This window comes from Moschus berezovskii, chromosome 6, assembly GCF_049115385.1.
Source record: "Moschus berezovskii isolate FMDL1 chromosome 6, NW_MosBer_1.0, whole genome shotgun sequence".
Classification (NCBI taxonomy): Eukaryota; Metazoa; Chordata; class Mammalia; order Artiodactyla; family Moschidae; genus Moschus; species Moschus berezovskii.
Window position 1 is genome coordinate 106,130,975 of NC_142465.1, and position 12,242 is coordinate 106,143,216.

Sequence of the window (12,242 nt, forward strand, 5' to 3'; positions counted from 1 at the left end):
CATCTCCTACGGGTTTGGTTTCTCTAGTAGGACCCTCGGAGAAGGCAATGGCAAGCCACTCCAGTACTCTTGCCTAGAAAATCCCATGGATGGAGGAGCCTGGTAGGCTGCAGTCCATGGGGTCGCTAAGGGTCGGACACGACTGAGCGGCTTCACTGTCACCTTTCACTTTCACACATTGGAGAAGGAAATGGCAACCCACTCCAGTGTTCTTGCCTGGAGAATTCCATGGACGGGGGAGCCTGGTGGGCTTCCGTCTATGGGGTCACACAGAGTCGGACACGACTGAAGTGACTTAGCAGCAGCAGCAGCAGCAGTAGGACCCTGATTGATAACACAGGGTAATGAATACTGGCCTGTTAGAGTGAGCTGAAAGTCTTTCTTGCTCTTCTGTACTTGGGTTTGTGAAAGGTTTAACTATTTGAATGTTAGTAGAATTTCCCAGGGAAGCCTTCTGATTATGTGAAGATTCATCGGATCTGTTTTTCAATTTAAGAAACTTATTCTACTGTGTTAATCTGATTTATCTCAAATATAGCTTGGATGTCATTTCATGTTGGTGTGTATTGTCCTACTTCACACATATTTTTTTTTTTTTTACTGCTGCATTTTATTCCACAGTATAATAATGAGGGTTTTTAGTTTGGCAGAGCTGGGTGTGGATCCTAGCCACAAATCTTACCAGCAGTGTGAGTCTGAGCTGCTCTTTTTCTTGTTTTTCAGGAACTGGGATAGACTGTGGATCAACCCGTGACTGAGGAGCTTGTGTGTACTCTGTGGTCCTCCTATTCCCCAAAGGCCATGTCCCTGTAAGTTACCAAGCCTTCTGTTTTCAGTTTTCTTCTGTCTCCCCTCATGTAAACCTTCATCTTTGAAAATCTGTTGAAGAAAGGGAATGAAACACTCACTCAGTCCTCTATCCCTCCCCCACTTCCCACTCCCTAAAGCCCACATCCACTATAAGCCTAACACCTGTCCACCCAGTGCCCCCTTGTCCACAGTGGCTCCCGTCTAGTCATTCCCCCTTGACAGGCATAATCTCTTTCAAAGAAAACCATTTTCTGTTACTTTTCCACTTAAAACCTTATGCAAACTTACCTTTGTTTTTAGCAAAAAACCTAAGCCTTTCACTATACATACAGACAATTGCCTGGCACACAGAAAAGTGCTCAGATTATAGTGAAGTGAATAAATACGTAATATGAAGAAAACAAAAATAATAAAATTGATTTAAAAAGTCCAAACTGAATGGAAGGTTCATTGAAAGAAAAGGCATAGCAATAGTATAAAAAATAAGAACTATTTGAGCATAGTAACTAGTTTTGAGTCAAAAGTTGATTAAGAGTTACTGATTTGGGTCTCTAGAGGGTCAGAGCTAAAAGACACAGATGATTAATCTTTGAGAGAATACGTTAGTTGTCTGGAGAAAGTAGTTTAATTTTCAAAAATAGTAATTTTATTGGAGTATAAATTTAACATGTGATCATTATAGAGAAGCATCTCAGCTGGACTATGAAATGATCTCTGGAACATCAGACTGCAATTCCAAGAGTAGGCAGAAGAAACTTGCCCTCCTATGATCTAATCAGTAAATTCATATTCCTATCAAGAAACATCCATTTTGTGACTCGGTGATGGTCCAGTGGCTAAGACTCCGTGCTCCCAACTCAGGGGGCCAGGGTTCATTACCTGGTGAGGGAACTAGGTCTTGCATGCCCCAACTAAGGCCCGGTACAGCCAAATAAATAAAACTAATAAATATTTTTGAAAAAGAAACATCAGTTTTACATACCAAAGCCTTGAAAAGAAGAGAGAGGTGACCATAATCCTGTTATCCCTTCCTAAACAGGCAGCTTCAGAAGAGTCCAGTGGGGGCCATGCCTGGCACCACCATGGACATGGACCAGGATGACTTCGGGAGCCCTGCCGAGTGGGGTGACCAGCAGCCAGAAGACGGTGCACTGGGAGAAGAAGATGCCCAGGTCCAGCAAGAATGCCTGCAGAAATTTTCCACCCCAGATTATATCATGGAGCCCTCTGTCTTCAACACTCTGATGAGATATTTCCAGGCAGGAGGGTCTCCGGAGGAGGTGATCCGCCTCTTATCAGACAACTACACAGCTGTGGCCCAAACCATCAACCTGCTGGCCCAGTGGCTCATTCAGACCGGGGTGGAACCAGTGCAGGTTCAGGAAACTGTGGAAAACCACTTGAAGAAATTAGTGATGCAACACTTCGACCCCCGCAAAGCAGATTCTATCTTTACAGATGAAGGGGCGACACCCGCCTGGCTGGAACAAATGATTGCACACCCCACCTGGAGGGATCTTGTTTACCGGCTGACGGAAGTGTACCCAGACTGTCTGATGCTGAAATTCACGGTCAAGCTCATTTCCGATGCAGGATACCAAGGCGAGATCACTGGCGTGGTGGCAGCCTGCCAGCAGCTGGAAGTGTTCTCTAGAGTTCTCGGGAGCTCTCTAGCTACCATTTTGGATGGAGGAGAAGCCAACCTTGCAGAAAACCTGCCTCAGTTTGCTAAGATGGTGTGCCACGGGGAGCACACATACCTGCTGGCTCAGGTCCTGATGGCCATGCTGGCCCAGGAAGGCCAGCGGGGTGGGGCAGTGCGCAGGGTCGCACAGGAGGTCCAGCGCTTCGCCCAGGAGAGTGGCCACGATGCCAGTCGTATCCCGCTTGCCCTGGGCAGAGCTGCCTCCTACCCCCAGCTGCGTCAGGCCCTGGGGGCCATGCTGTCCAAGGGGGCCCTGAATCCAGCCGACATCACCGTCCTCTACAACCTGTTTGTTACCAGCAGGGACCCACCTCCTGTCGAGCTCATCCGGGTGCCCTCCTTCCTGGACCTGTTCATGCAGTTGCTCTTTAAACCCGGGGCCGGGATCAACCCAGACCACAAGCACAAGTATATCCATCTCTTGGCCTATGCGGCCAGCGTGGTGGAGATCTGGAAGAACAACAAGCGCCTGAGCATCAATCAAGATGAGTTGAAGGCAACAGCGAAGGCTATTGAAACTGTTCACAGTTTGTGCTGTGCTGAGAACACAGGGGCGAGCGAGCTCCTGGCCGAGCTGGGCACCCTCTACAGGTGCATGAGATTTCCAGTGGTGGCGATGGTGTGCTGATGTGGGTGGACTGGACCGTGTCAAAGCCCAAGTTCTTTGAGCAGCACACCCACCCCACTCCGGTGCCCCTGGCCCTGCTAGATGAGGTCAGCACCTGCCATCCCCTCCTGCATCCCCACGTCTTGCAGCTGCTGATCAAGCTCTTGGAGACTGAGTACCCTGAGCTGGATGCCATGAAGCAGCTCGAGGTGAAGAAGACCCTCCTGGACAGGATGGTGCACCTGATGAGTCGTGGCCATGTGCTCCCTGTGGTCGCCTACATCCGCAGGCGTCTGGAGAAGCTGGACACCGACCTGTGTCTCATCCGCTACTTTGTGACCGAGGTGCTGGATATGATCATCCCTCCCTACACCTCTGACTTTGTGCAGCTTTTCCTGCCCATCCTGGAAAACGACAACATTGCCAGCATCCTGAAAAGGGCAGGTGAACATGACCCTGTGATGGAGTTCATAGCTCACTGCCAGTCTAACTTCATGCTGCTGGACTGAGTCAGAGCAACCTCAAGCCCACAGCAGAACATTCCAGGAGGCCCACTGTGGAGAATCCTTTTGTAGAAGCTACTGGTGAAGAGAGGCCCAGTCAACACCTTGGAAATGGGTTCTGGTGGGAAGAGGTGGAGAACTTTTGTTAAAAAAAAAAAAAAAAGGAATGTTAGCAATCTTAACAAAGTTAACTTAGCTTTTTTCACAGGACCTGATTGGTTACTTCATATTATTGTAATTGCTTTAATTTTCCAAGAACAAATAAGTCTTTCTACAGTTGGAAAGTGTACATTCTGGTGTTGGCTTTCTACTGAGTAAATAAAGCACTTGGGTCCAAAAAATATATAATAAAAAGTCAAATGACTTTCCAAGTTTTCAAGAAATACTGTCACCCCAGATTCAAGAGGCAGGATTAAATGTGAGTCCACCACCAGCATCAGAAACTCTACACGTAAAACTGAGCACGTGCCATTGAACCTACAAATGCACCCAAACACTCAAGTTTCCCGGCAAGTAAACAAAGATTTTCAAGGAAGCATTTACTGTCTCTATTGTGAATTATCAGAAGACAATTATATGACTCTATTGGACAACTAGAAAGATAATGTGGGAAAACAATGCTTTCAAATACATGGAAATTAGAGTCATTTTGACCAGTCCTGTGCTGGGATAGTGACCATCGAAATTTTAGTAATAAAAATTCTTTGTACTTTACATTCTTTACCTGTTGATTTTTGTCATAAGCATTATTACTTGGCAACATGTATATCATAAACAATACTTATTTTATTCTCTATATTTTGAACAAAATCAGAACAATGAAGTTCAAGTTACAAATTCAATAAATTTAATGTCTTTTTTTTTTCCAACTTAGAGACATTCTAGGAAATGGAAAATTTATCATTTACTTAGAATCTGAATGTGTTTCTACACCTATAAGTAGTTTGGACTCTTACAAACAAGGTATAAGAGGTGTGGCCTCAGGAATTCCTTGGGAGTACAGTGGTTAGGACTCCCTTCTCTCACTGGCAAGGCCACAGGTCCATTCCCTGGTCAGAGAACTAAGATTCGGCAAGTCGCTTGGTGTAGACAGGAAAATAAATTACTTAAGATGGCACTAGTGGTAATGCAGCAGACATAAGAGATGTGGGTTCGATCCCTGGGTCAGGAAGATCCCCTAGAGGAGGGCATGACAACCCATTCCAGTATTCTTGCCTGGAGATTCCCATAGACAGAGGAGCCTGGCGGGCTACAGTCCATAGGGTCACAAAGAGTCAGACACTACTGGGGCAACTTAGCACATGATTTTAAAAACAGGCTATCTCAAAGATTTATGTTTTCAAGTAATCTTTATGAATATATTATATCCAATCAAAGTAAAATGGGTGGTCTTCCCTGGTGGCACAGTGAATAAGGATAAGAATCTGCCAATGCAGGGAACATGTTCAGTCCTCAGGAGGATACCACGTGCTGCGGAGCCACTAAGCTCATGCACTGCAACTACTGAGCCTGTGCTCTGGAGCCCACAAAAAATGTGCAGCTTATCAAGAATTACATGTCAGTAAAAAAAGAAAAAAGAGGTGAGTCTAAAACAGAAGTCCTATAACATTCCCAACACATACTGTTACCTACACATTTCATCAGCTCATCTGTACGTCTCCTTTATCTTAGTCTGTTTTTCCAACCACCTTCCTGAATTTCCTTTATCCTTTCCTCAGTTTTATAGCTTTCTTAATCACATATTTATGCACCCTTCAATAATATTATTTGATTTTTGAAGATTATGTATTTCGAGACTTGCTCTTTTTACCCAAAATGATGCTTCTAAAATCAACCGAGTACTTGAAAGTGAGAGTCGCTTAGTCATATCCAACTCTTTGCAACCCCATGCCAGGCTCCTCTGTCCATGGGGCTTCTCCAGGCAAGAATACTGCAGTGGGTAGCTGTTCCCTTCTCCAGGGGATCTTCCTGATCCAGGGATTGAACTGGGGTCTCCTGCACTGCAGCTCAGCGTTACCAGCTGAGCTACTAGGGAAGCCCCAACCAAGGACCCGAATTAACTTTAATTGATTAGCTTCCTTCTGACAATACTATTTCCCCTTCTGATGTTTCAGACCATGAATACTACCACATTCTTCCTCATGTATCCTGATACACATGTGGAAGAAGGTCTCCATGTATATATGAAGGATAAGAGAATGTATAATTTTACAAGACAGTGAAAACTTGTTTGACAAAGGATTTTCTTGATGGCCCAATAATACCTGCACTCCTAGTGCAGGAGACCTGGGTTTGATTCCTGGTCAGGGAACCAGATCACCCATGCCACAACTAAAGACCCACTGCATGTGTACGTGCTAAGTCACTTCAGTCATGTCCAACTCTGTGTGACCCTATGGACTGTAGCCCGCTAGGCTCCTCTGTCCATGGAATTCTACAGGCAAGAAGACTGGAGTGGGTGGCAATTTCCTCCTCCAGGGGATCTTCCGAAGCCAGGGGTCAAACCTGCGTCTCTTACCTTTCTTGCATTGTTTGGGGGGTGGAGAGGGGAGTCTTTACCACTAGTGCCACCTGGGAAGCCCAAAGACCTGCTCAGCTCAGTTCAGTTCAGTTCAGTCGCTCAGTCATGTCCGACTCTTTGGGACCTTATGAATCACAGCACGCCAGGCCTCCCTGTCCATCACCAACTTCCGGAGTTCACTCAAACTCATGTCCATCGAGTCGGTGATGCCATCCAGCCATCTCATTCTCCGTCGTCCCCTTCTCCTCCCACCCCCAATCCCTCCCAACATCAGAGTCTTTTCCAGTGCTACAACCAAGTAAAAAAAGCACAGGAGACAATTGTTTAAAAAAAAAAAATTGTTTGCCAAACAAGTGGAATCAATTTACACTTCCACCAAAAACACGAGTTCTTGTCAATCTACAACTCTCTAACATGCAGCACCATTTGACTTCTTCATTTCTGCCTATCAGGTGGGTATAACATGGCAGCTCATTCTTGTCTTCATCTTGATTTTTACTAAGGTTGAAATACTTTTCAAAATATTAGCCTTTCAGGTATTCTTCTGACTCCTAGGCTTCACACACACACATCTTTTACACATCTTTTAATAAGGATCGTTTTCCTTATTGATTCTGGGAATCTTGTTTCAGATACTACAAATTTGTCACTATACTTTCCGCAGATTCATGACTTTTCTTTCCACTTCATTCCTGGAATCTTTGGAATACCAGTTTTCAATTTTTATATAAAATTGATATATCTTTTCCCCAGCATTTATTATATAACTCATTACTTGCCACACTGGTCGTAATTCTCCATTATCATACATTAAAATTAGATTATACACTTGGGTCTGTTTGAAGACATATTTATGGATTATAAATTTTTGTAAATATTGTATCATAATAGAAATAATTTTTTGTATATGTATATCTCCTTATTTAAGGTTTTGTTTCTCTGCATCTTGATTAAATTGAATATGTTTCATATGCCTGATGGAAATGTATTCTTTTGGGGTTTTTTGTTGTTTATACACTTTGCCCACTTTACCACTGGGGCTCATTCTTGTGGTCCACTTATATGCAAGACAAGAATGACAGCTACCTTAGTTCTAGGCACTGTTATCTCTGTAACCTCTGCAACAAGCAATTTATTGGTCCCTTAATCTCCTTCATCCATCCATCTTCACCACAGTTTACTTCATCATTTACAAACCATCAGGGATGCCCAATAGCCTTAAATATTTAGCTCAGTTGGTAAAGAATCTGCCTGCAATGCAGGATACCCCGATTCGATTCCAGGGTCAGGAAGATCCCCTAGAGAAGGGAAAGGCTACCCACTCCAGTATTTTGGCCTGGAGAATTCCATGAACTGTATAGTCCATGGGGTAGCAAAGAGTCACATGTCACTTTCACTTTATTTCTTTTTTTCACAAAATCCTTAGCCTGAATTGGAACATCTTCAGGTTCCTGGCTGGTCTCCAGTTTTGGAGAGTTCTCATCAATTCTCTAATTTAAACTTTTCTTGATCACAGCCCAAGTTCAAACTTCCCGAAAGAGTGCACCCTCACATTCTAATCCCAAATCGTTAACTGTCGTCTCCATGCACTCCTGCTGCTGCTGCTGCTAAGTCACTTCAGTCGTGTCCGACTCTGTGTGACCCCATAGATCATGCACTGCCTACTACGGTCTCATTTCTGGTCACTGCCTTGTCAATAGAAGTACTTGAAAAGAAATCAGAAGAGAGTAAGAGAACAAGTCTTGGATTTCTCTGGAGAAAAAACTTTGTAGGCAGAACGAACAGCAAGTGCAGAGGCTTCAGCTGAGCCCCACACTGTTAACTGAAAAGCAAGGCAATCTGAGGGATGGAGCAAAGTGAGTGCAGGAAAGTGCTTTTTTTTTTCCCAAGAACTTGCAGTTCTTTCTTTCTTGCAAGCTAGCTTTCTTTAGTTTTGTAGATCAGGATCTACTCTCCAGTTGCAATGAGTGGGTTTTTCATTGCAGGGGCTTCTCTTGTGGAGCACGGGCTGTAGAACACTTGAGTTTCAGTAGTTGTGGCGCACAGGGGCAGTTCCCCCGAGGCAAGGGAAATCCTCCGGACCAGGGGTGAACCCATGTCTTCGTTAGCAGGCAGATTCTTAACCACTAGACCAGCAGGGAAATACAGGAAAGGGTTAACAGAAGTCAGAAACCTAGCAAGGGACCAAGCCGAATTTTTTTTTTTTTTGACAGATTGATTTTGGCCCAAGAGACAAGACAGCAATTGCAGAAGCTGAGGTTCTTGACTCAATCAACTGGATCAATGGAACTGCCTTCACTTAAACAGTGAGGCCTGAGAGGGGGTCAGGGGTCAATGCGGGGCTTCGAGGTTGAGGTTGGGAGTTTTAAGTTTGACTTATGACTAATGAGACATCCAAGCAGAGATACGGAGCTGGAACTTTGGATATACAAGCCTGGAGATTCAAATCCTAACCTAATCACTGCCTGGGTGGTAACAATGTCATTATGATTAGATTTCCGTGCTTGGACAGTGTATATATAGGAACTCAGAGCTCTAGAGACACAGACTTGAGAGTCGAAGTAGGTCCGTAGTCTAGAAGACCAGGAGAGAAAAAGGAAGAAGTAAAGAAACCTGAAACGAACATCACTGACAAAAACAGAGTCTCAGGAGAGGATTTGGTCCTGAGAGCCCTGAGAGAAGAGCCTTTCAAGATGGACAGAGCTCCAAATACTCCAAGTAAGAGAGGGCTGGGAATTGATCACTGGATTTTTGCAATGCTAAGATCATTGATTGGTGACTTTGACAAGAGAGATGTCTGTGGAGTTGGATGTAAAAGACTGGAGTCAATTCAAGAGACAATCAGCAGGAAATATATCACCAACATGCAAACACAAATAGGACTCTAAAAGCAGTTTTCTTGTATAAGAAAATAAACACACGGAAGCAATAGAGACTTGGGCTCTAGAGCGTGTGCATGGGCTTAGTTGCCCCAACAGCATGTGTAATCTTCTCAGAGCAGGAATCAAACCCATGTTCCTTCCATTGGCAGGCAGATTCTTAACAACTAGACCACCAGGGAAGTCCCATAAGAGCTTTTACATAATAATAATACTTTTATTTATTTTTGGCTGTGCTGGGTCTTGGTTGCTGTGCCGGCTTTTTCTGTAGTTGTGGCAAGCAGGGGCTACGTTTCATTGCAGCAAGTGGGTTCTCGCTGGTGACTTTTCTTGATTCGGAGCACAGTCTCTAGGACACATGGGCTCCATTAGTTGTGGCACGTGGCCTCAGTAGCTGCAGCTCCTGGGCTCTAGAGCAGAAGCTCAATAGTTGTGGCACATGGGCTTTGTTGCTCCAAGGCATGTGGGATCTTCCTGGATCACGGATTGAACCTATGTCCCCTGCACTGGCAGGCAAATTCTTTACCACTGAGCCACCAGGGAAGCCCCCATAAGAGCTTTTGAATGTGTTTCTATTACAAACTCTTTCTCTGGATTTTTCTTAGGTCAATCTGAGTATTTGATTTCTGAAAGTCAAGGACAACATCTAGTACAGAAAACCCAAAGGAAGACAATCATGGACCTATGTCAACAAGGGCTGGAAATGGGTGACAACTTCACAAAATCAGAAAGCTGGAGTAAGTACGAATTCAATGGAAATCAAATAATAAGCAAATGCACTGCCTCTTATCTTTCACTCCATTCTTAATTGTTGTGGCGTGCCTGTGTGCTAAGTCGCTTCAGTCACGTCTGACCCCATGGACTGCAGCCCACCAGTCCACGAGATTGTCCAGGTAAGAATACTGGAGTGGGTTGCCATTTCCTCCTCCAGGGGATCTTCCCGACCCAGGGATTGAACCGGAGTCTCTTATGTCTTCTGTGTTGGCAGATAGGGTTTTTACCACTAGTGTCACCTGCGAAGTCTAATTGTTGTGGCACCAATAACCAAATCACAGAAGCTCATTCCTAATGGACTCTTAATTTTCAGGCCACATGAATACATCTAGGTCACAGAATAACTGGACAGTCCTAGGTACAACATATATTACAGATGTCATATAACCTTACTGATCTAGGTATAGCGTTATTAATGTATTTCATCAGCTTTTCTGTAAACCTCTTCTAGCCTACTGTGTTCTTCCAACCATCTTCTGAAACTCCTTTATCATTTGCTTAGCTTTATATTTTTTATCACATACGTATGTACCCTTCAATAATATTATTTGGTTTTTGAACACTATGTACTTTGGAGAATTCTTCTTTTTTGGTTTATTTTTAATTGGAGGATATGAGACTTGTTTCTTTTTACTCAGAATTATAATTCTAAAGTTCACCAAATTCTCGAATTAGCTTTAATCATTAACTTCATTCTGATAGTGCTGTTCAGTTATTAAGCTGTGTCCGACTCCTTGAGACTGCCATGGACTGCAACACACCAGGTTTCCCTCTCCTTCACTATCTCTCAGAGTTTGCTCAGACTCACGTCCATCAAGTTGGTGATGCCACCCAACCATCTTATCCTCTCCCACCCGCTTCTCCTCCTGCCCTCAATCTTTCCCAGCATCAGGGTCTTTTCCAATGAGTCGGCTCTTCCCATCAGGTGGCCAAAATACTGTCATTCTAACAACAGACATTGAATTATTTACCCTTCTGATGTTTCAGATCATGAACACTACCAGATTTTTATTTGTGTCTCCTCTTCAACATATCAAGGATACGAGAATCTATAATTTTACAAGACAGTGCAAAATTGTTTTCCAAAGGAGTTCAATCAACTCACACTTCTAACAAAAATACCTGTAAGTTCTTGTCAACCTACCGCTGTCTCAACATTTGGTATTATTTGATTTCTTTATTTCTGTCTATCAAGTAACTATAAAAAGGCAGCTCATTCTTATCTTCATCTTGATTATTCTTTTCAAAATATTAGCCATTCAGATCTACTTTTGACTCCCAGCCCTCACACACACGCACAGCTTTTGTTTTCTCTCTTGGATGTTTTTTCCTTATAGATTTATGGGTGCTCTTTCCTATAGATACCAAAAATTTGTCAGTTTTCTGTTACATATATTTTCTGCCAACTTATGGCTTTTCTCTCCACTTTATTCATGAAATCTTTGGTGAATAGCAGTTGTCAATTTTTATATAAATTTGATTAGTCTTATCTAGCAGCACTGATTAAACAGCTCATTACTTCCCACCACTGATCAGAAATTCTCCATTATCATACATCAATTTTTGATTATCTACTAGGGTCTAATTTTAGCCCCTCTTTCCTTTTCAGTGGTGAACTTGTCCATTTGTACAATCATTCTTTTTTGTTTCAATAACTATTGCTGTTCATTATGTTCCTAATGCCGAGAAGGCAATGGCAAGCCACTCCAGTACTATTGCCTAGAAAATCCCATGGATGGAGGAGCCTGGTAGGCTGCAGTCCGTGGGGTCGCTAAGGGTCGGACATGACTGAGCGACTTCACTTTTACTTTTCACTTTCACACATTGGAGAAGGAAATGGCAACCCACTCCAGTGTTCTTGCCTGGAGAATCCCAGGGACGGGGGAGCCTGGTGGGCTGCGTCAGTGGGGTCGCACAGAATCGGACATGACTGAAGTGACTTAGCAGCAGCAGCAACATGTTCCTAATTAAACTCTTCTGATGTGTCTTGGTTACCTTTAAGTTACTGATTTGGTTTCCTAAATAATGTAAGTGATGGAATCACATAATATATAGTTTAAGCCAGAGTACTTTAAGGTAAAAGTGGTGATATTAGTACTTATGCCAAGACATGAACATATGCCAGGAAGATCCTGGGAAAAGTGAACTATAAGGACAAATTTCTAAAACTTAGCAAAATTTTCTGAAATAGAAATAGAAAGCCAGTACAGTCCTTAACCTGCCTGCTGATGCAGGAGAACTAAGAGAGGCGGGTTTGATCCCTGGGTCAGGAAGATACCCTGAAGGGCATGGCAACCCACTCCGGTATTCTTTTTTTTCCCTTTTTTTATCCCAGTATTCTTGCCGGGAGAATCCTATGGACAGAGGAGCCTGGAGGGCTATGGTCCATAGGGTCGAAAGGACTCAAACAGGACTGAAGTGACTTAGCATGCATAGTCCTTTA

The 12,242-nt window shown here is 43.6% G+C and overlaps 1 pseudogene; it reads left to right on the forward strand.

Moving 5' to 3' along the window:
* The first annotated feature begins 1,877 nt into the window (after window positions 1–1,877).
* On the forward strand, window positions 1,878–3,631 carry LOC148777715 (negative elongation factor C/D pseudogene; annotated as a pseudogene).
* Window positions 3,632–12,242: the final 8,611 nt, after the last annotated feature.